Source organism: Amblyraja radiata, chromosome 1, assembly GCF_010909765.2.
Source record: "Amblyraja radiata isolate CabotCenter1 chromosome 1, sAmbRad1.1.pri, whole genome shotgun sequence".
NCBI classification, from domain to species: Eukaryota; Metazoa; Chordata; class Chondrichthyes; order Rajiformes; family Rajidae; genus Amblyraja; species Amblyraja radiata.
The window spans coordinates 39,025,233-39,036,437 of record NC_045956.1 but is presented as its reverse complement, the minus strand read 5'-3'; positions in this window follow the sequence as shown (position 1 = coordinate 39,036,437).

Below are 11,205 nucleotides of genomic sequence, written 5' to 3'. Positions count from 1 at the left end.
CACCTCACATATATCAGCATTAAACTCCATCTGCCATCTTTCAGCCCATTCTTCCAAATGGCCTAAATCACTCTGTAGACTTTGGAAATCCTCTTCATTATCCACAACACCCCCTATCTTGGTATCATCTGCATACTTACTAATCCAATTTACCACACCTTCATCCAGATCATTAATGTACATGACAAACAACAAAGGACCCAACACAGATCCCTGAGGCACCCCACTAGTCACCTGCCTCCAACCCGACAAACAGCCATCCACCATTACCCTCTGGCATCTCCCATTCAGCCACTGTTGAATCCATCTTGCTACTCCTGCATTTATACCCAATAGTGGAACCTTCTTATCCAACCTTCCATGAGGAAGCTTGTCAAAGGCCTTACTAAAGTCCATATAGACAACATCCACTGCTTTACCCTCGTCAATTTCCCTAGTAACCTCTTCAAAAAATTCAAGAAGATTAGTCAAACATGACCTTCCAGGCACAAATCCGTGTTGACTGTTCCTAATTTGCTCACCACTGAAGTCAAACTAACAGGTCTATAATTACTAGGTTTGCTCTTAGAACCCTTTTTAAACAATGGAACAACATGCGCAGTACGCCAATCCTCGGGGACTATTCCCGTTTCTAATGACATTTGAAATATTTCTGTCATAGCCCCGGCTATTTCTACACTAACTTCCCTCAATGTCCTAGGGAATATCCTGTCAGGACCTGGAGACTTATCCACTTTTATATTTTTCAAAAGTGTCAGTACTTCTTTTACTTTGAAACTCATAGTATCCATAGCTACTCTACTAATTTCCCTTACCTCACATAATTCAATATCCTTCTCCTTGGTGAATACCGAAGAAAAGAAATTGTTCAATATCTCCCCCATCTCTTTTGGCTCTGCAGATAGCTGTCCACTCTGTCTCTCCAATGGACCAATTTTATCCCTCGTTATCCTTTTGCTATTAATATAGCTGTAGAAACCCTTTGGATTTACTTTCACCTTACTTGCCAAAGCAACCTCATATTTTCTTTTAGCTTTTCTAATTTCTTTCTTAAGATTCTTTTTACATTCCTTATACTCCTCAAGCACCTCATTTACTTCATGCTGCCTATAATTATTGTAGATCTCCTTCTTTTTCCGAACGAGATGTCCAATTTCCCATGAAAACCAGGGCTCTTTCCTATTTTTACTGTTTCCTTTCAACCGAACAGGAACATAAAGATTCTGTACTCTTAAAATTTCCCCTTTAAATGTTCTCCATTTCTCTTCTACATCCTTCCCATAAAACAAAATGTCCCAGTTCACTCCTTTTAAATAATTTCGCATCTCATCAAAGTTAGCCTTTCTCCAATCAAAAATCTCAACCCTAGGTCCAGTTCTGACCCTCTCCATAATTATATTGAAACTAATGGTATTGTGATCACTGGACCCGAAGTGCTCCCCAACGCATACCTCCGCCACCTGTCCCGTCTCATTTCCTAACCGGAGGTCCAGCACGGCCCCTCCTCTAGTAGGTACCTCTATGTATTGCTGCAAAAAACTATCCTGCACACATTTTACAAACTCCAAACCATCCAGCCCATTTACAGAATGTGTTTCCCAGTCTATGTGTGGAAAGTTGAAATCTCCCACAATCACTACTAATGGAATGTTCTGTTGGATTATACTGCCTTTTGTTGCACTAGAAAAGTTTGATTGTTATTTGCAGTATATTACCACCAATCATGACCTATTGATTTAGAAGAAAACTTACAGAAAGGTTGCAGCACGAAAGTCCCACTCACACCATCATTTTATACTGGCTGAGTAACTGTGAAATCAGATCTGAGAAGGAAGATCACCATAAATCTTACCTTGTTTATTCTACATGAAATTCTACTGCCATATTTAGGATGGGCAATAATGGCTGGCTGTGCCATATATCAAAAAACATTCTGCATAAAGTCATGACAGTGGGTGAATGTATCCCTTAAACTAAAATAAATTAATTCCAATGAATTGCTGTATTTTCACTTACAGTATGAATGAATGAAAACTTTATTGTGATTCAGATATACACCTAGACACAGTGCACCTTGAGCGAAATTTTGTTGCATTTGACTCTCCAATCAGGTAAATAGTAAAAGTAAAAGTGCTAGGTGCGTCCATAAAAATGCCTCATGTGCATGATTCTGTAAAATAAATATATATAAAAAGTTTTTAAAAAGTGTCGATATTTAAAAAGTTCTAGCCTCGGTTTTGTTGATTGTTCAGTAATCTTATGGCCTGGGGGATGAAGCTATTGCAGAACCTGGTTGTCCCGCTCTTCATGCTGCGGTACCTCCTCCCAGAGTTAAGCAGTATAAACAGTCCAAATTGTGGGTGTGTGGGGGCTCTGGTAATGCCCTTAGCTCTAATCAGACAGCGCTTGTACCCCATGTCCATGATGGAAGGAAGAGAAGTCCCAATGATTTTTTCCGCTGTCCTCACCACTCTCTGAAGGCAATTCCAGTCCGCAGCTGTACAGCTGCCGCACCACGTAGAGATGCAGCTGGTCATGACCGACTCAATTGTGCTTCTTTAGAAAGTGGCGAGGATGGGAGGGTGGAGGTGTAAACTTCTCAACCTGCGGAGGAAGTACAACCACTGCTGTGGCCGTTTTGCCAGAGATGTAATGTTTGTGGATCAGTTTAAGGTGTCCGTTATATGCACCCCCAGGAACTTGATCCTTTTCACCTGCTCCACTGCTGAGTTGTTGATGCGAAGTGTAGTGTGACTGGGCTGAATTTTCCTTCTGAAATCGACGACAATCTCCTTGGTTTTGTTCACATTTAGGAGAAGGTTGTTCCTGCTGCACCAGCTCACCAGCTGTTCCACCTCCTCTCTATATGCCTGGTCATCGTTATTGCGGATGAGGCCCACTACTGTTGTGTCATCCGCGTATTTGATGATATGGTTAGTGGTGGACCTGGCGACACAGTCATGTTTCATCAATGTAAAGAGCAGCGGACTCGGGACACAGCCCTGAGGGGAGCCAGTGCTGAGTGTGATGACCGAGGAGGTGTTCTTCCCCACCCGCACAGACTGGGGTCTTTCAGAAAGGAAATCCAGGATCCAGTTGCATAGTATGGTATTGAAACCTAGGGGTGCCAGTTTGCTCACCAGATGCTGGGAGATTATCGTGTTAAATGCTGAGCTGAAATCAACAAACAGCATCCGCACGTGGGTGTTCCTCTCCTCCAGGTGTTGTAGGCTCAGGTGGAATGCAGAGGAAATAGCATCCTCTGTGGAGCTGTTCGGGCGATAAGCAAACCGGAATGGTTCAAAACTGGAGGGGAGTTTAGAGACCATGTGCTGCTTAATAAGCCTCTCAAAGCACTTCATTATTATTGGTGTGAGTGCTACGGGGCGGTAATCATTCAGGCAGGTTATTGTAGACTTTTTGGGAACTGGTATGATGGTGGCTGTCTTGAAACATGATGGAACAATGGCCTGGTTCAGGGAGATGTTAAAAATGTTTGTCAGAACCAGAGCCAGCTGGTCGGCACATCCCCTAAGCAGACGCCCCGGTATGTTATCTGGTCCGGCTGCCTTTCGCTGGTCAATATCCTGCAGGATTTTGCGGACTTCAGCAGTTTCAAAAGACAGTGTCTGTTCTCCTGGTTGTGGCTCTAATAAATTGTATAAATTGTGATATAGCAAAGTGCTGATTATATGTTAGCCATGCCATGCTTTCAGTAAGAAATAAGGTAAAAGGTGTGGCCATATAACTGATAATCTAACTGATACATATATGAGCAGCAGGTTAAATTAGATTGCAGGGGCAACCAGACATGTGCCAGGTACATTCATTATCTGCCACTTAATTTTGGGTAGACACAAAATGCTGGAGTAACTCAGCGGGTCAGGCAGCATCTCTGAAGAGAAGTAATGGGTGACATTTCGGGTTGAGACCATTTTTCAGACCATTAATATCATGGGTGACGTTGTGACGCAAAACGTCATCCATTCCTTCTCTCCAGAGATGCTGCCTGTCCCGTTGAGCTACTCCAGCATGTTGTGTCTACCTTCGATCTTGGGTCTTACAAGTGGACCTCTAAGGGGCTGGAAACATAGAAACATTGAAAATAGGTGCAGGAGTAGGCCATTCGGCCCTTCGAGCCTGCACCGCCATTCAATATGATCATGGCTGATCATCCAACTCAGTGTCCTGTACCTGCCTTCTCTCCATACCCCCTGATCCCTTTAGCCACAAGGGCCACATCTAACTCCCTCTTAAATATAGCCAATTAACTGGCATCAAATACTTTCTGTGGCAGAGAATTCCACAGATTCATCACTTTTTCTGTGAATTTTTTTTTTTCTCATCTCGGTCCTAAAAGACTTCCCCCTTATCCTTAAACTGTGACCCCTTGTTCTGAACTTCCCCAACATCGGGAAGGGCAAACTCATCTGTGACCTTTGAGTAACCACATCACTTTGCATTCTCCAGCACTTCTTAAGTGTCAGTGTTCATAGGAATAAACAACATAGGATAGGTGCTGTGCTGGTAACATGCATACTTGCAAAATAATCACTCATTCATTTAGATGGATTACATAATCAGTCAAAAGCATTTCTATTGACAAGAAAAAGGCAGTACAATTTGTTTTTTCCTCATGAGTAAAATCATGAAGTAAGTTTAGTGACAATTCCTTTTGTGAAGCAGGGGCACCTTATTAATGAAGAAGATGTGCCTTTGATTTGCTCTCCGGTGTAGTAGCCTCTGCCTCAGTTACTATCAGCCTCCTCCAACTGCTTCTACTTTTCTTCATCCTCCTTGCGTTTCAGTGTTGGTGTTTTTCTCTCCTGTCTTCCTCATTGCTCCACTCATTTTTCAGCCACAAAGACCACCCAGACACCACCATAACCATTGCACATCTGTGGAAAACACTAACAAAAGCTACGCCTCCGCCACAGTTAAGTTGTATTACTTAGAATATAGTCAGAACATGTCCCGATGTTAACCTGGTCCATAATTCCTCTTCCCCTGTTAATGGTATCCATCCAGAGTGTTCTTCAATGATTGCGAATGAGTCTCAGCATACTCAGACATGCTTCATGATCGCAAAGTGTAATCATCTTTCAGATTGTAAAGTAAGTTTTCCGATGTAGTTTAATTTGGAGCAACAGCATGGAAACAGGCCCTTCGGCCCACCAAGTCCACGCTGACAATGATCACCCATACACTAGTTCTATCCTACACTCCAGGGACAACTCACAGAAGCCAATTAATTACAAGCTTGCATGCCTTTGTAATGTGGGAAGAAACTGGAGCACCTGGTTTCAGAACTTAAGGGCCTAAGCTATGAAGCCTGAGCTGGGCCTGTGCTATAGGGAGAGGTTGAGCTGGCTAGGAGTTTATTATTTGGAGCGTAGAATGATAAGGTGTGATCTTATAGAGGTGTACAAGATCATGAGTGGAATAGATTCGGTAAAGGCACAAATTCTTTTGTCCAGAGTAGAGGAGTCGAGAACCAGTGCACATAGGTTTAAGGTGATGGGGGAAAGATTTAATAGGAACCTAAGGGGTAACTTTTTTATACCAGGGGTGGTGGGTGTATGGAATAAACTGCTGGAGGAGGTAGTTGAGGCAGATAGTATCATAATGTTTAAGAGACATATGGAGAGATGTATGGGATAGGTTTAAAGGGTTATGGACCAAGCACGTGCATGTGGGACTAGTGTAGATGAGGCATGTTGGTCAGCGTGGGCAAGTTGAGCTAGACGGCCTGTTTACATGGTATATGATTCTACGTCTCTATGACACCGGGAGAAAAACCACGCGGTCACAGGGAGAACATACAATCTCTGTACTGCCAGCAACTATATTTAAAATCAAACCCGGATTTCTGGCACTGTAAGGCAGCAACTCTACTGTTGCTTCACAATTTAAGTCTGTTTGTCGTCAAGTCCGTTCCGCCATATAGAGGTAAAATAGTTTTTATAACAGTTAGAGAGGGAGAAATTTATGTTGTATGAAAGTGTTGAATATATTTTCCCCAAGTCTTATCAAATTTAACCAAGGGTTCAACAATGTCACTCTGATTTTTCTAAATTTAAACATGATATCGTTTCTGAGTACCACTGGAGTGTGGTCGGAGGGTTGGAGTCTTTCCATTTAAATAAAATAGATCTTCTGGCGATTAATGTGGTAAAAGCAATCAACCGATGGGCGGAACGGGACAAATGAATAAAATCTAACATTGGTATCCCAAAAATTGCAGTAATAGGATGAGGTTGTAAATCAATGCCTAAGACTACAGAAATAGTATCAAAAATGTATTTCCAATATTTTTCCAAAAGTGGGCAGGACCAAAACATATGTGTCATAGAAAGCAAATGGTATGTAGCATTCATAGAAAAAGGATTTGAGTATAGGAGCAGGGAGGTTCTACTGCAGTTGTACAGGGTCTTGGTGAGACCACACCTAATCTGAGGAAAGACATTCTTGCCATAAATGGAGTACAGAGAAGGTTCACCAGACTGATTCCTGGGATGGCAGAACATTCATATGAAGAAAGACTGGATAGACTCGGCTTGTACTCGCTAGAATTTAGAAGATTGAGGGGGGATCTTATAGAAACTTACAAAATTCTTAAGGAGTTGGACAGGCTAGATGCAGGAAGATTGTTCCTGATGTTGGGGAAGTCCAGAACAAGGGGTCACAGTTTAAGGATAAAGGGGAAATCTTTTAAGACCGAGTTGAGAAAAACATTTTTCACACAGAGAGTGGTGAATCTCTGGAATTCTCAGCCACAGAATGTAGTTGAGGCCAGTTCATTGGCTATATTTAAGAGGGAGTTAGATGTGGCCCTTGTGGCTAAAGGGATCAGGGGGTATGGAGGGAAGGCAGGTACAGGATACTGAGTTGGATGATCAGCCATGATCATATTGAATGGCGGTGCAGGCTCAAATGGCCGAATGGCCTACTCCTGCACCTATTTTCTATGTTTCTATGTCAGTGAGGCCACTTCAGAGTTACATCTGTCGCAGGTAGGATTTATATGACCATAGAAACGAGCCAACTTATCTTTTGATATATGAACTCTGTGAACCACCTTGAATTGTATCAGAGTGTGTCTTAATAATAATAATAATGGATGGGATTTATATAGCGCCTTAATAATACTCAAGGCGCTTTACATCCCATTATTCATTCACTCCTCAGTCACACTCGGTGGTGGTAAGCTACTTCTGTAGCCACAGCTGCCCTGGGGCAGACTGACGGAAGCGTGGCTGCCATTCTGTGCCTACGGCCCCTCCGACCACCACCACCACTCACACACATTCACACACATTCGCACACAGGCAAAGGTGGGTGAAGTGTCTTGCCCAAGGAGACAACGACAGTATGCACTCCAAGCGGGATTCGAACCGGCTACCTTCCGGTTGCCAGCCGAACACTTAGCCCATTGTGCCATTGCACACATTGAAGAGGTATTGAGTAATTGAAGAATCCTCTCCCATTTCTCTATAGATAGAGACATTTGGAGTTATTTTTCCCAGTCATTCTTAATTTTATCAGATATATCATGATGTTGTAGCGGAAAAAGGGGTAGAGAAGCCTTCAAAAAATGTCTAATTTGTAAATATCTAAAAAAGTGTGAATTAGGTAAATTATATTTTTTGGAGAGTTGTTCGAAAGACATAAAACAACCATCCAAAAACAAATCACGAAAAGCTACTAATCTTGTCTGTCTGTCTGTCTGTCTGTCTGTCTGTCTGTCTGTCTGTCTGTCTGTCTGTCTGTCTGTCTGTCTGTCTGTCTGTCTGTCTATCTGTCTATCTATCTATCTAATAATTGCTCGTTTATAAGCTTCCCCCCAGTCTAGTTTCAGTAAAAACACTGAATCAAGCACTTGAAACAACTACATTTTATTTTACCAAAAGTGCATTACAGATCAAGTACTGTACCTATCCCACCGCGCGTTTGATCCTCGTGTCTGCCTGTTCAAGCCCTCTAGGCCTTGCTCAGACAGAGACACTCTAGAAGTTCACGCAGTCCCAAGGGTTCTTCCAGAAGATCAATGCTGAGTTTCGTGGTAGCGGACTTTTATATGTCCCGGGACCTCGTGAGGCCGAACCACATGGGGGTGATCTCTTAATAACCCAATTACAGATATCGATTAACCCCATACATAACAGGAATTCCCCTAACCCAATGATACAACAGTTCAATACATTGTATTCAAAACAGACTTCAAGAGGAAGCCAACTTAGAAACATTTACCCTGATTTACATAAAACCCAGACAAGGCTCAACACCTCATCCAATCAACACTTGGCAAAGTCAAACTCTGCAACATTATTTACAACTATTTACAAGGTGTATGTCTGGTTTGCAGCCATCCAATCCATTCTATGCATTTTGCACCAAATTGATAGGGTTTGCAGATATTCCCATTCTTTGCTTGAAATTGTATTTAAGCTCCAGACACTCTGGCACCTCTCCGTGACCTGAAGAAGGGTCTCGTCCTGAAACATCACCTATTTAGATTAGATTAGATTAGGTTCTTTATTTGTCATTCAGACCTTTTGGTCTGAACGAAATGTCGTTGCCTGCAGCCATACATATAATAATAAACACCAAAACACACAAGAAACACAAATTAACATCCACCACAGTGAGTTCACGAGGCACCTCCTCACTGTGATGGAGGCAAAAATCTTAAGGTTACTGTCTCTTCCCTCCTCATTCTCCCTCTGCGCTGAGGCGATATGTTGTTACCCCACCAGGCGATGGTAGTCAGTCCCGCGGCTCAAACGAGCTCCGCGAACAGGCCGGTTCAAGCTCCGCGGCCCGGGGTGGTCGAAGCTGCCGCCATCCAGTCCAGCGGATGCAGCTGCTGCCGCAGGAGCTCTGGAAAACAGGCACCAGCCTGTGACCTGCGAGCCCCCGACAATGTCGTCCACTGGCCCGCGGCCGAGCCCCGGCACCGTCACAGCCCCACGCCGGACCGCCCTCACCGGAGCACCGTCTCAGCCCCGAGCCGGGTCGCCCTCACCGGAGCACCGTCTCAGCCCCGAGCCGGGCCGCCCTCACCGGAGCACCGTCCCAGCCCCGAGACGGGCCGCCCTCACCGGAGCACCGTCCCAGCCCCGCGCCGGGCCGCCCTCACCGGAGCACCGTCTCAGCCCCGAGCCGGGCCACCCTCACCGGAGCACCGTCTCAGCCCCGAGCCGGGCCGCCCTCACCGGAGCACCGTCCCAGCCCCGCGCCGGGCCGCCCTCACTGGAGCACCGTCTCAGCCCCGAGCCGGGCCGCCCTCACCGGAGCACCGTCCCAGCCCCGCGCCGGGCCGCCCTCACCAGAGCACCGTCCCAGCCCCGCGCCGGGCCGCCCTCACCGGAGCACCGTCTCAGCCCCGAGCCGGGCTGCCCTCACCGGAGCACCGTCTCAGCCCCGAGTCGTGCTGCTGCCACTGGAGCGCCTGGACGCCTCCACAGCTCCGAAGTCGACCAGCCTCGCGTTGGTGAGTCCTGGCTGGCTCTGCCTCCGGAGCCTCGAGGTAGGTCGCATGTTGTAGGCTGCCAGCTCCACCATTAGGCCTCAGCGCAGACGGAGGCAGAGAAGGGGGGATACGACAGAAGAGTCGCATTCCCCCGAAGGGAAAGACAGAAAACCATGTTTCAGCCCCCCCACACATAACACAACCTAATAACCAAAAATTAAACTAAAACAAGACAAAAAAAACAACAAAAAAAAGTAAAGACAGACGGACTGCAGGCGAGCCGCAGCCGTTCAACAGCGCCGCCACTTCCGGAATTTCTTCTCTCCAGAGATGCTGCCTGTCCCGCTGATTTACTCCAGCATTTTGTGTCCACCTTCGATTTAAAACAGCATCTGCAGTTGTTTCCTACACACTGAGACAGTCAATGTCACTTTGGCAATTTGTGAACAATTGATCCAGAGAGGATAAGCAGCCTCTGCACTTATTAGATTTTCAGTGCAGTGAAGGGACACCAAAATAATGGAACATGCAAAATCAAAATGGAACCTGCCTCAATTTAATGAAGCATACCTTTTTAAGGGGTATTCTTCATTAAATTGAGGCAGGTTCCACTTTGATTTTGGAAGTATTTTTATTTCTCTTTTACGGAGCTGTTTGCTAAGGAAAGAAAAACAGAAGCTATTTAACTTTACTTAAATTCAGTTCATTCCTAAGGTTCTTCCACACAAATCCTCGCTCTAAATAAATGGAAGGCAACAATTGTTTGCATATTAGACAGAGATTATTTACTTTGATTTTTACAACATCATGATCTCATTTGCTTAGAATAACTGATAACTTGGTGTATATTTATTCACTTTTTGTCCTTGTGTTAGATGTGCAAATGTGCCTGCAAATAACCGTTCTGACTCTTGATAATAAATAGTTGGGGCCAAGCAGTCATGAAATCCTATTTATTTGCCACAATGCACTGAAAATTTTATTTCCCTTTTGCTGTGGGGAGCACCTAACGCTGAGGATATATTTATCTCCTGCACTGTTTTAATAAAAAGGGCTATTTCCGTGCAATGATTTGACAATTTTAACTTGCGAAGGTTCCCATCTTGGTGATTGAAACCATCTATTTCTGCACTTTCAAATCATGTTATAGGAGTAGAATTAGGCCATTAGGCTCATTCTGCATCCTAATCCCATTTTCATGCCTTCTCCCCATGTCCCTTGACACCCGTTCTAATCAAGAATTGTCTATCTCTACCTTAAAAATATCCACTGATGGCTTCCATAGCCCTCTGTGGCAATGAGTTCCACAGAATAATTACCCTCTGTGAATAAAAAAGTTCCTCCTCACCTTGTTTCTAAATGTATGGTAAATTGAGTGAGCCTCTATAATTGTTGTCCTCTGGTGCTCCCTTTTACTCAAGAACAACGACAGGGAATATTCATATCTTCATGGCTAACACGTTTACAATTCACCCTCCAATTCCTCGGCAAAAATGAACAGGGACAAATAGATATCATCAGCGATCACCATTAAAGTGGCCAATATAATAGGAAATGCATCAGATGATGTCTAATATTTATTTATGCATCATGTCACTACACTTACACCTGTTGGTATTCTTTGGGGTTTATTCTCAGCCCTTAGTGCACTCCAAAAACAACATAAAGATTTAACAGAGTTTAATTATGCAGAACCAGACCTGAAAGATACATGAAACATCTGTAGTATTGGA